The sequence below is a fragment of the Canis lupus genome, chromosome 32 (genome assembly GCF_003254725.2).
Source record: "Canis lupus dingo isolate Sandy chromosome 32, ASM325472v2, whole genome shotgun sequence".
NCBI classification, from domain to species: Eukaryota; Metazoa; Chordata; class Mammalia; order Carnivora; family Canidae; genus Canis; species Canis lupus.
This window is the reverse complement of record NC_064274.1, coordinates 7,539,415-7,552,864: the sequence shown is the minus strand read 5'-3', so window position 1 is coordinate 7,552,864 and position 13,450 is coordinate 7,539,415. Positions and strand designations below refer to the sequence as shown.

At 38.6% G+C, this 13,450-nt stretch overlaps 1 long non-coding RNA gene across 1 annotated transcript in view; it reads right to left on the bottom strand.

Annotated features, from left to right (window-relative positions):
* LOC125754206 (uncharacterized) overlaps positions 1–13,450 on the bottom strand; it is a 79,768-nt gene that overhangs the window by 37,210 nt on the left and 29,108 nt on the right. The window contains exon 3 of the long non-coding RNA XR_007407821.1: positions 11,803–11,967. This is a non-coding gene — a long non-coding RNA (uncharacterized LOC125754206). The remainder of the gene's footprint in view (positions 1–11,802; positions 11,968–13,450) is intronic.

The window sequence follows — 13,450 nt, the reverse complement described above, 5'->3', positions numbered from 1 at the left end:
ATAGAGGGAGAGATAAAGAGCTTCCAAGATAGGCAGAAACTGAAAGAATATGTGACCACCAAACCAGCTCTGCAAGAAATATCAAGGGGGACCCTGTAAAAGAAAAAGGAAGCCCAAAGAAATAATCCACAAAAACAGGGACTGAATAGGTATTACAATGACACTAAATTCATATCTTTCAATAGTAACTCTGAACATGAATGGGCTAAATGATCCCATCAAAAGACACAAGGTTTCAGACTGGATAAAAAAGCAAGATCCATCTATTTGCTGTCTACAAGAGACTCATTTTAGACGTAAGGACACCTCCAGCCTGAAAATGAAAGATTGGAGAGCCATTTACCATTCAAATGGTCCTCAAAAGAAAATAGGGGTAGAAATCCTTATATCAGATAAATTAAAGTTTCCCAAAGACCATAGTAAGAGATGAAGACGGACACTATATCATACTTCAAGGGTCTATCCAACAAGAGGAACTAACAATCATGAATATTTATGCCCCTAATGTGGGAGCTGCCAAGTATATCAATTAATAACCAAAGTAAAGACATACTTAGATAATAATACACTAATAGTAGGAGACTTCTCATAGCACTTTCTGCAAATGACAGATCTTCTAAGCACATCTCCAAAGAAACGAGAGCTTTAAATAATACACTGGACCAGATGGATTTCACAGATATATACAGAACTTTGCATCCAAATGCAACTGAATACACATTCTTCTCAAGTGCACATGGAACTTTCTCCAGAATAGACCACATACTGGGTCACAAATCAGGTCTCAACAGATACCAAAAGATTAGGATTGTCCCCTGCATATTTTCAGACCATAATGCTTTGAAACTTGAACTCAATAACAAGAAGAAACTTGGAAGAAACTCAAACACGTGGAGGTTAAAGAGCATCCTGCTAAAGGATGAATGAGTCAACCAGGAAATTAGAGAATAATTAAAAAGATTCATGGAAACTAATGAAAACGAAGACACAACCGTTCAAAATCTTCGGGATACAGCAAAAGCAGTCCTAAGAGGGAAATACATCGCAATACAAGCATCCCTCAAAAAATTGGAGAAAACTCAAATACACAAGCTAATCTTGCACCTAAAGGAACTGGAGAAAGAACAGCAAATAAAACCTACACCAAGCAGAAGAGAGTTAATAAAGATTCGAGCAGAACTCAATGAAATAGAGACAAGAAGAACTGTGGAACAGATCAACAAAACCAGGAGTTGGTTCTTGGAAAGAATTAATAAGATAGATAAACCATTAGCCAGCCTTATTAAAAAGAAAAGACTCAAATTAATAAAATCATGAATAAGAAAGGAGAGGTCACAAGCAATAACAAGGAAATATACAAATGATATTAAAAACATATTATGAGTAGCTATATGCCAATAAATTAGTCAATCTAGAAGAAATGGACACATTTCTGGAAAACCACAAACTACCAAAACTGGAACAGGAAAAAATAGAAAACCTGAACAGGCTGATAACCAGGGAGGAAATTGAAGCAGTCATCAAAAACCTCCCAAAACACAAAAGTCCAGGGCCAGATGGCTTCCCAGGGGAATTCTATCAAACGTTTAAAGAAGAAACAATACCTATTCTACTAAAGCTGTTTCAAAAGATAGAAAAGGATGGAGTTCTTCCAAACTCATTTTATGAGGCCAGCATCACCTTAATTCCAAAACCAGACAAAGACCTCACCAAAAAAGGAGAATTATAGACCAATATCCCTGATGAACACAGATACAAATATTCTCAACAAGATACCAGCCAATAGGATCCAACAGTACATTAAGATTATTCACGATGACCAAGTGGGATTTATCCCCAGGATGCAAGGTGGTTCAATACTCATAAAGCAATCAACATGACAGATCATATCAACAAGAGAAAAAACAAGAACCATATGATCCTCTCAATAGATGCAGAGAAAGCATTTGACAAAATACAGCATCCATTCCTGATCAAAACTCTTCAGAGTGTAGGGGTAGAAGGAACATTCCTCAGCATCTTAAAAGCCATCTATGAAAAGCCCACAGCAAATATCATTCTCAATGGGGAAATACTGGGAGCCTTTCCCCTAAGATCAGGAACAAGACAGGGATGTCCACTCTCACCACTGCTATTCAACATAGTACGAGAAGTCCTAGCCTCAGCAATCAGACAACAAAAAGCAATAAAAGGCATTCAAATTGGCAAAGAAGAAGTCAAACTCTCCCTCTTCGCAGATGACATGATACTGTACATAGAAAACCCAAAAGACTCCACCCCAAGATTGCTAGAACTCATACAGCAATTCAGAAGTGTGGCAGGATACAAAATCAATGCCCAGAAGTCAGTGGCGTTTCTATACACTAACAATGAGACTGAAGAAAGAGAAATTAAGGAGTCAATCCCATTGACAATTGCACCCAAAAGCATAAGATACCTAGGAATAAACCTAACCAAAGAGGTAAAGGATCTATATCCTAAAAACTACAGAACACTTCTGAAAGAAATTGAGAAAGACACAAAGAGATGGAAGACACAAAGAGATGGAAAAATATTCCATGCTCATGGATTGGAAGAATTAAAATTGTGAAAATGTCAATGCTACCCAGGGTAATTTACACATTCAATGCAATCCCTATCAAAATACCATGGACTTTCTTCAGAGAGTCAGAACAAATCATCTTAAGATTTGTGTGGAGTCAGAAAAGACCCCGAATAGCCAGGGGGAATATTGAAAAAGAAAACCAGAGCCAGGGGCATCACAATGCCGGATTTCAGGTTGGACTACAAAGCTGTGGTCATCAAGACAGTGTGGTACTGGCACAAAAACAGCCACATAGATCAATGGAACAGAATAGAGAACCCAGAAGTGGACCCTGAACTTTATGGTCAACTAATATTCGATAAAGGAGGAAAGACTATCCACTGGAAGAAAGACAGTCTCTTCAATAAATGGTGCTGGGAAAATTGGACATCCACATGCAGAAGAATGAAACTAGACCACTCTCTTTCACCATACACAAAGATAAACTCAAAATGGATGAAAGATCTAAATGTGAGACAAGAGTCCATCAAAATCCTAGAGGACAGGCACTGAGGGGGGCACTTGACAGGATGAGCACTGGGTGTTATATGTTGGCAAATCGAACTCCAATAAAAAAATACATAAATAAATAAATGGGAAAATTGTAAAATAAATAAATAAATAAAAATTAATTCAATTTGCCAACATATACTACAACATCCAGCGCTCATCCCATCAAATGCCCTCCTCATTGCCCATCACCCATTTACCCCATCCTCTTCCACAACCCTTTGTTTCCCAACCTAAGGAGTCTCTCATAGTTTGTCTCCCTCTCTAATTTTTCCCACTCAGTTCCCCTCCTTTCCCTGTTAATCTCTTTCACGATTTCTTATATTCCACGTAGGAGTGAAACCATATAATAATTATCCTTATCTGATTGACTTACTTCACTCAGCATAATACCCTCCAATTCCATCCACGTTGAAGCAAATGGTGGGTATTCATATCTTCTGATGGCTAATATTCCACTGTATATATATACCACATTTTCTTTATCCATTCATCTGTCAAAAGATATCGTGGCTCCTTCCACAGTTTGGCTATTGTGGACATTGCTGCTATGAACATTGGGGTGCACGTGTCCCAGCATATCACCACATCAGCATCTTTGGGGTAAATCCCCGGTAGTGAAATTGCTGGGTCGTGGAGTAGCTCTATTTTTAACTTCTTGAGGAACCTCCACACAGTTTTCCAGAGTGGCTGCACCAGTTCACATTCCCACCCACAGTGTAAGAGGGTTCCCCTTTCTCCACATCTTCTCCAACATTTGGTGTTTCCTGTCTTGTTAATTTTCACCATTCTCAATGGTGTAAGGTGGGATCTCATTGTGGTTTTGATTTGTATTTCCTTGATGGCAAGTGACACAGAGCATTTTCTCATGTGCTTGTTGGCCATGTCTATGTCTTCCTCTGTGAGATTTCTCTTCATGTCTTTTGCCCATTTCATGATTGGATTGTTTGTTTCTTTGCTGTTGAGTTTCATAAGTTCTTTATAGATCTTGGAAACTAGCCCTTTATCCGATACGTCATTTGCAAATATCTTCTCCCATTCTGTAGGTTGTCTTTGAGTTTTGTTGACTGTTTCTTTTGCTGTGCAAAAGCTTTTTATCTTGATGAAATCCCAATAGTTCATTTTTGCTTTTGTTTCCCTTGCCCTCATAGATGTATCTTGCAAAAGTTACTGTGGCCAAGTTCAAAAAGCGTGTTGCCTGTGTTCTCCTCTAGGATTTTGATGGATTCTTGTCTCACAATCAATGTGATAGATCACATCAGTAAGAGAAAAAACAAGAACGATATGATCCTCTCAATAGATGCAGAGAAGGCATTGACAAAATACAGCATCCATTCCTGATTAAAATTCTTCAATGTGTAGGGATAGAGGGAACATTCCTCAATATCTTAAAAACCATTTATGAAAAGCCCGCAGCAAATATCATTCTCAACGGGGAAACACTGAGAGCCTTTCCCCTAGAATCAGGAACACGACAGTGATGTCCACTCTCACCATTGTTGTTCAACATAGTACTAGAAGTCCTAGCCTCAGCAATCAGACAACAAAAAAGAATTAAAAGGCATTCAAATTGGCAAAGAAGAAGCTGAACTCCCCCTCTTTGCAGATGACATGATATTGTACAAAGAAAACCCTGAAGACTCCACCCCAAGATTGCTAGAACTCATACAGCAATTCAGCAATGTGGCAGGATACAAAATAAATGTACAATAAATATTTTTAATGTTTCCCAAGCCTTTACAAATAACATATGCCAGACTCAAATATATGCATATTTCTGCACACCCACAGTCAACCAACAATTCCATATGAGGTAGTTACTATAAGCCTGACAGCCCACAGTAAGCCAAAGTGCATTTTCCCAGCCGTCTAGGAACTTCAGGGCCTGGCACATAGTAGGGAAACAATGAGTCCCTTTTGAATGAATAAATGAATGCAGGAATCAATAAATAAATCTATTAAGATGGGAAGACCAAACTGTGCCAGTTTAGGTGAGGAGGAGTCTGGGGAGAGGGCAATTCACTCAACCCAGAAGAAAAGAAATGATATCAAACAAATAAAAAGAACTCTAGAGATAGAAAGTAAAATGATGGTTTTCAGTGGTGGGAATGGAGTAGGAGTGGAATGAGGAATTGTTTAGTAGGTACAGCTTTAATTTTGCAAGACTTAAGATGTTCTGTGGATAGATAGTGGTGATAGTAACACAACAATATGAATATATATATAATGCCATTGAACTGTATACTTAAAAATGGTTAGGACAGCAAATTTTATGTTATGTGTATTTTACCACAATTAAAATTCTTAAATAAATACATATAATGATCAAAGTTGAGAAGTTTTTTTTAATATAGAGAATTAACTATAGAGGAAGAAAAAAAATCTTTTCCTCTACTCATCTGAGGTTTCCCAGCTGGGACCCTCCTATGAATTAGACTGGCCAATGACAAGTTAACAAGAGAACAACAAACAGAAGTTTATTAACATATACATTATGCATGTACACATGGGAGAACCCAACAACGAGTAACTCCAAGGAGTGATTAGAATTGAGGCTTATGGAATGCCTGGCTGGCTCAGTTGGTTAAATGACCAACTCTTGATCCTAATTAGCTCAGGTCTTGATCTCACATGTAAGTTCAAGTCCCAGTTTTGGCACCATGGTAAAAAAAAATAATAATAATATTAATTAATTAATTAATTAATTAAATTTTTAAAAAGAATTAGTGCTTATATGCCATCTAAGGTAAGAAAAACATGTTTTGGGCTTCTAGGCAGGGCAAAGTGACCAGGAAAGGTATGGTAACAAGGATGTCTGGTAAGGTTTATTTGCAGATTCAAGTCAGTGCCTTCTCCATTGATAGCATTTAAGTGTCTTCCTCTGGTGCTAGAGAAGGAGACAGATTTTCTTTACAAAAAGAAAAGAGATGCCCTGTTTTTAGAGCTTTTGCTGTATTTTCTAGTTCTCAATATCCTTTCACTCAAAATAATCCATATGCCTCCAAAGAGGCCTATTTTGGGGTGGTAAATTCTTATACCTTTAACACTGTTAGCAGATAGCCTTCATGTATCAAGAGTGTTTTCTTCCTTATTTATAATTTACATTTTACATGAGGAAAACAACATGTGTTGGTCCTTGGCTTACCAGTAAACTGGCTTATGGATATAGCCACTATCAAACTTTATCTGAAGCAGCCATGTATCAACTACTCTCTTCACCCTAACATCCCCAAATTACAGTTTTTGAAAAGTAAGAACTGTAAGTTTACATGTTGATTTACAACAATATCCATCTATGCCATGTGGACTACAAGTGACTCCCTGTACACTCCAAACATGATTCAGTGCTTACTACATGCCAAACTGTGAGACAGGCATTCATCTGTCTTGTCTACTTTAGTCCTCTCAACACCATTTTGTAGAGTAATACTATTTCAGGCGAGGAAACAGTTATAAAGACTTTTTATAGAACTTGCCTTATATTTTGCAGTTTAAATGGAGAAGCCAGCATTCAAGCTAGTTCTCTATGTCTCCAAAGTCCATATTCTTTACTCTCATTCTGCTATTTACTAGGCAACGTGTTTCAGTATTGCTGTGGTCCCCAAAGTGTGACCCTGAGACTAGCAGCATCAGCACCATCTAAGAACTCATTAGAGATGCAAAAACTTGGCTCCTTCCCAGACCTACTGAATCAGAAATTTTGAAAGTGGAGCTCAGCAAGTGATTTTGATGCCCACTCAAGTGTGACAGCCACTGAATTATCGGATGACCAGTGGCAACCAGAGGAAACTTTAGAAGATAAAAGAGTGGGATGAGAGAGGAATAGTGGGTATAAATTAGCCCAAGACTCTGATAACATCCTCCATTAGGTGATCATATCTGCAGCTTCAGGAACTCACATGAAAAGGGATATGCCAAGAATCTGTTGACCAAGATGGTGATTAAGTGAATCCCAGGTATGGTACACTAACTTCTTCCAACACAGTCTCACTGCCTAATAAAAGGACTTCCAAAATGATGTGGGAAACAAAGGCAAAAAGAAAAATTAAATTTCCTTACTACTTACAGTCCGCTGACAAGTTCTTGAAACAGGCAGTGACATTCATTTCTCTAGGAACTCAGCTGCCTTGATGTTAATGCTTTGCTAAGGGCAAAAGGCAATCTGAGCCTCCCATCCACCCACCCACCCCCCAGGATTCTGTAAGTCTACTTTAACATATAAAAATTCTTTTAGAAACTTCCTTTATCTCTACCCCCCAAGATATATCTTAGCAGTCATCCACCAAGCTTGAGACCCACCAATATACATCTGAAAGGTCTAATGACTGAGTTTGTACTAGGAAGTAATAAATGATATTCTCCTAACAATAGCTAGGCCCCTCAAGGTCCTGGAAACCTTGCTTCCAAAATTCCTTAGAGACTTACACTATGGCTAACCCCCTATGATCGGCCACTCCTCACAACCCCCAGGGCAGCTCTTTCTGCCAATGGGCCCTGTCCTGTGCTTTAAAAGAAACACTTTTTTGTACCAAAGAAGTCCCAAAAATTCCTTCTTGGCCATCAGCTCTGAACCCCACAACTTCTAACCACATCACAAAACAATGAGGTGAAACATCCATCCAGAATTCTTAAGTCAGTATTCTCGAAGTCACACTTGGACCACAAGAATCCACAGAAAAGGGGAACCAATAAATTAGAAGATTTATTTCTACCTGTCAACCGTTCACAAGGCAACTTAGCATCTTATAGCTCGAGAAGCTGTACATACTTCCCCAAAGACCCCTTTTGACAGGTAAATACCTAGTAAGATCCCACTGAACTAGAGCTATTGGAGGAAATAGCTCTCCAAGACACCAGAAGTGGAGACACAGATGTTTTTTAGGGAATTTGACACTGGATTCTCCCCATTCTGACCTCAAATGAGGATGCAGCTTTGCTGATTCTAGATGGGCCGACAACTAGAAGAGCCCAATATGTTCATAAATATTCTTTAATTTTAGTTTGTAGATAACTCCTGAAGTTCTTCTATAATAAAAGGTCAGTAGCATAGTAAGAAATGAACTTTTCATAACAAATGAGATCTACACAAGCACTATCTCAGGCAGCAATTCTTCCTTCTATGAGGGACATGGTTTCTGGGAGAAACCATGGCAAGACATGCCTCATCTACTTCTACCTTGTGTGATCACCTTGCTTCTAACAAGACTTTATTTTCTTGAATAATTAAAGCACCATCTGGGTTAGTTAATAAAAATATGCCAAGTCTGTATTTTTTTTTAAATGTGACCCTTGTAAATAAAACAAAAAATAAAGAAATTAAAATTGTAAAAACCAGCCCATTAGGCAGTGGTACTCTTTTCAGGACTTCTAGCATTGGGAGCTCAGAGCCATGCAGGACTGGGCAGAGAGAACAGCCAGGTAGGGCTGCCTGGGCTGGGAGTTGGCTCATAAAGATGCAGTAAGTGTAGGAAGCTAATCTCTAGTTAGATTTCCACATCTTCCACAGAGGGGCACGCAGTATTGCCAAGTATAGCCTGGACCTAGACCTAACCTAATGGGAAGAAGCAATCAGCGCAGAGATGGAAGAGAATGTCACAAGAGCTGAGAGCAAGAGGATGCAGGTTTAGGCAAGACCTGCTCAAAATACCATACAAACAAAAAATATCCACAGGAAAAGCAAAGGGGCTGTCTCCTCACCTCCTCATCCTGGAAGACCAATACTCTTTATTTCTGGAAAATAATAATCAATGATCCGAGTGTGAAAAAAGCACTGACTACCAACTACCAGATAGTTAACATAAAGTCATTAGATTTCTAAATATCACTGCAGGCGGGCAATTACAAATGAATGACTGATCCTGGTCCAGCACAGGTCTAAGCAGGAATTTCAATATCTAGTTAGAATTTTGGCCAAATCAGTTTCCATAAATGGAGGATCTTGTTAGGCAATATTCGCCAATTTATTTGCTTGGGGGAGAAATGTTTCTTCTTAATGGTAACTATAATGTTACCACAGAATGTAAAAGTGGGATTAACAGGATGTTACATTTTAATCTATTATAATTTCACGCTTGTACATAAGAATATTCTATGGCTGCCCTGAAAAAAATTTCATTTTATCCTAATTCAATTAAAAATTAAGACTAGACTATGCCTCTTTCCTATTAGTTTTAGAGTAACTTAAATGTAACATAGATGTATTAGTAAGGGTCTTGGTACAGAACAAATGGCATGCTCCTAAGGTTTGACTTAGAGTTTTTGAGGTTGTGAAGAGAGCTAAAGGAATTCAAAAAAGATGGTGAAGCCTCCCACAGATTATGGTGAAGCCTTCCTCAGGTTAACAATCCACTCCATTTGGTCTCTCAAGTGTAATAGGTAAGAAGAGGGAAAAGTTTCCAGAGGCTGGAGAAACCTGGAGCCCTGACACAAGCGTCAACTGACAAGCACTGAATATGTTCTAAAGTGTTTCAATCTGAGATTCTCTCCTAGTTCCAGTTAGAGGGATTGCACTGTGATCAATATTAATACTATGAACAACTATAGCTAATATTAATCAAGGTATTACTATGTGGCATCCACTGTTATAAGCATCCAGCATGCATGTTCTCATTCAATCCTCAAACAAGCTATATAGGATGCATACTGTTTCTATCCCCACTTTGCAGAGATTAAATAATGTGCCCACTCACACAGTTTATGAGAAGCTGAATCCAAATGTAAACCCAGGAAGCCTGACTGCAGAGGCCAAATGATTAACCACAAGAAGAAGAAAAAAGAAAAAGAAAAATATTTGTGTAATTAGAATCAAATGACAATGTAATCCTTACAGTGAATCAAAAATCAGGGAATTTGCTCCAGACTCCACTCTCTGATTTGGTTGGCTTCCTTTAGGCAGAGAGATTTCTTTAATTATGTAAAACCTATTTAAGGAACTGTTTTCTGATTCATCCCATGAGGAAAGAAAAGAAAAGGGCGTGCGTGCGCACACACACACACACACACACACACACACACACACAATATCTTTGCATCTTGAAATTGTTGAATATTTTGCCTTTTCAAAGCTGCTTGTTTTTCTGTGTTTATCTGCAGGGATGTTATGCCCAGTTGGACCAGAGGCAGCCAGTTGGCATTCAGCCCAGCTAGGTCTTGCCATTCACACCATGCCTGTATCCAAACCTTCTGTTAACTCTGAGAGGGCATTCAGAGTATTGTTTCAGGAAAGACTTTCCATACAAGATGGAAGGCTAAGTCTCTTAGAAAATGCTAGATTGTATTTACTTCCAACTTCTCACTATCCTCAATTTTCATTCCCAATATCCTTTTGTTTTTAAGAAGGGAAACCTGTATATTCTTCTAACTTGAACTGTTTGTTAAAAACAGACTATAACCCGGTTTTGGTAAATTCATCACTGAATATGTTCTATCAGATTTATAGCCAAATACCATTTTTCTTTACTTTTTTGCAGAAATACTATTTTATACAGAACAGTACACAAAGGTTTGCAGCTCAGCTAACTCCCCAAAATGAATATATCTGTGTAGCCCCTACCCAGGTCAAGAAATTGAAAATTACAGCATTTCAGAATCCTTCCTGTGTCTCCTCCTACTCATTGACCACCCTATCTCTAAAAGTAACCACTTCCTTAACTTCTAATGCCAGGGATGAGTTACCTGTTTGGGGACTTTATAGGCAAATGAACTTTATATGCAAATAGAGCCATACAACATATACTCTTCCATGTCTAGACTGATCCATATTGCCACACAAGGTTAATATTGTATTACCATACAATATTCCGTGATATAAATATATTGCAATTTATGTAAATATTCTACTGTTGATAGATATTTGTAAATTGCAATACATAACTGACCAAAGTCTTAATATATAAAATATGAAGAGATACACTACACAATAAAAGTGCCAATAGTCCAAAAGAAAAAAGTTTTAAGAGACACTTAAAAAAAAAGCATATCCAAATAATCAAAAACATGAAAAGACCCCCAACCTCATTAATCATCCAGAAAATGTAAATTTAAGCTATGGTGAGACACCACTACAACCCACAATTTCAGCAATGGCTACAAGCCCTTTCCAATGTGGAAATGACCTATTTGTCTTCCTTCTTCAAGCCATTCAATGGTTTTTCATCATCTTTAGCACAGAGCATAACCCACACCATCTCAGTTTATGTTATAAAAGAAGAGAATATTCAGAAACAGTAATTGTGGTTGTTTCTAAAAGAACTACCAATGCCCCAGACAAGTCAAAAGCATAACCCCAAAACACAGTTTGGTAAAGCAGTTCTCCCGCAGACTAACCATCTCATTTTGATGGTTTCAGATGCTCCATTCAAATTGGACCTCATAATGTGACTGTACATGATAACAATATTTTCCTTTAATAATATATATGAAAGAACTTCACACAAGCTTGGCCTGCCAGGAATGAAATAGTCTGATCTGAGGTACAGTAGTCCCCTCCTTATCCACAGGGCTCCCTTCCAAGACCCTCAGGGGATGGCCTGAAACCACAGTACCAAACCCTATATATGTTTTTTCCTTTACATACACACCTTGATAAAACTTAATTGATAAACTAGACACAGTAAGAGATTAACAACAATAATGATAAAATAAAACAATATACTATATTAAATTATGTCAATGTGGTCTCTCAAAATATCTTATCATACTGGACTCACCCTTCTTTTTCTTCTTGTGCTGATGTGAAACGGTAAATGCCTATGTGATGAGATGAAGTGAGGGGAATGACATAGGCACTGTGATGTAGCTCTAGGCTTCTATTGGCCTTCTGACAATTTGTCAAGAGAATCATCTGCTTCCAGATTACACTTGACCACAGGTAACTAAAATTGTGGAAAGTAAAACTGTGGATAAGTGGAGGGGAACTTATCCCTTATAATTAGCTTATCTTCAATATCAGGGACATTACAGAATAGATTCTTGCCTTGCAAGAAGTTTGGAGGAGATAACTTCTAGGATGCCCTCAAATGTTAAGATTCCACAAAGTGGTACATCCATGTGTCTTGAAATTACCTCTTTAAAGTTTCAACACATCTCTATGCATTAGGAGTTACCATTTAAATAGATTTATGAACTACTGCCTGCCTGGCTCGCTGGGCTGCTTTGTATCCAGAAAATTCTCCACAAAGAATTACAGGTGCCATCAGCAGTAGTTTAAAGGAAGCCAAACGCTAAGTTTGTAACTAGTGAAACATTTAACAAGTCCCAGTTGAGGAGTCCCAAGGCCCAGTTCCACGTGTATGAGCCACCCTCTGTGCTTGATAAGGTTTAGTAATCCTCCAGAAACAAACAGCACAACTCCACCTCTTGCCCTAGATTTCCGTACATCAGGCAAGGAGAAAGTTCTCCACCTGGGCCTGCGTAAAGAAAGCTACAATAAAAATCGGAGGACCAATCCCTCTTTTAAACACACATGCACACTCCAAAATGGAAAAATCCCTTTATTTAAAAGGAAAAGGGGAGGGAGGAAAAAGAGCAGAAAGGGGGAAAGAAAAAAAAAAAAAAGACGAGAACTTATGGACCTAATTTGCAAGGAACAAGACGGGGAGGAACGTCCTTTCCACCCAGAGTGACTGAAGCCTGGTGCTGGTTTGCCAAGACTCACCCCATCTCTGTTGCCACATTCCACTGGCACCTAAAAGGTAAGTGCCACTCCTTGGAGCCTGTGGCTGAAGGGAAACGGGGAAGGGAAGACGGTTGGGCCCGGCCGGCTGGCTGGGAGTGTATGCAAACTAAATCAAATGTATTGTTCAAAATTTACAGTGGGTCATCTCTTCTTTTTTCTTATTTCTTTTCAATATCGAATGAAGGGCTGACCAGCAAGGTCAAACTCCCCTTATTAATGAGGCATTGCTGGGGCTCTGTCTCATTAGGGCACTCAGAACTGTGCATTTACTGCAATTTGCAGCACTTAATAGAGAAAGGTCAGAGCGGGTCACGTTCAATTTCCACTTGGCAGAGGGAGGAAAAATGGAAGCAATTCATTTGCACAAATTTGAATAATTCTTCTCAGTCTCCTTTTCTTTATCTACGTGTGGATAATTCCTGCATCTTACCTCACTCACAATCATTTCAGAACTGCTGGCGGCCGGATTTCTATGAAGGCTGTAATGGAGCTGACAGATTCTATGAATCCAGGTGTCAAAATAAAGCCTCTGGCTCCTTCCCCCCCCCCCCTTCCCGCAACAGGGAATAGGAGCTGCCTCTAGTGAGCTCTTAAACTTATCATAAATGTATCAAGATTGCTGTGGGCCATGAAACAGCTGTAGACAATTAATCTTTCCACAATTCTTCGGCATAAGAATT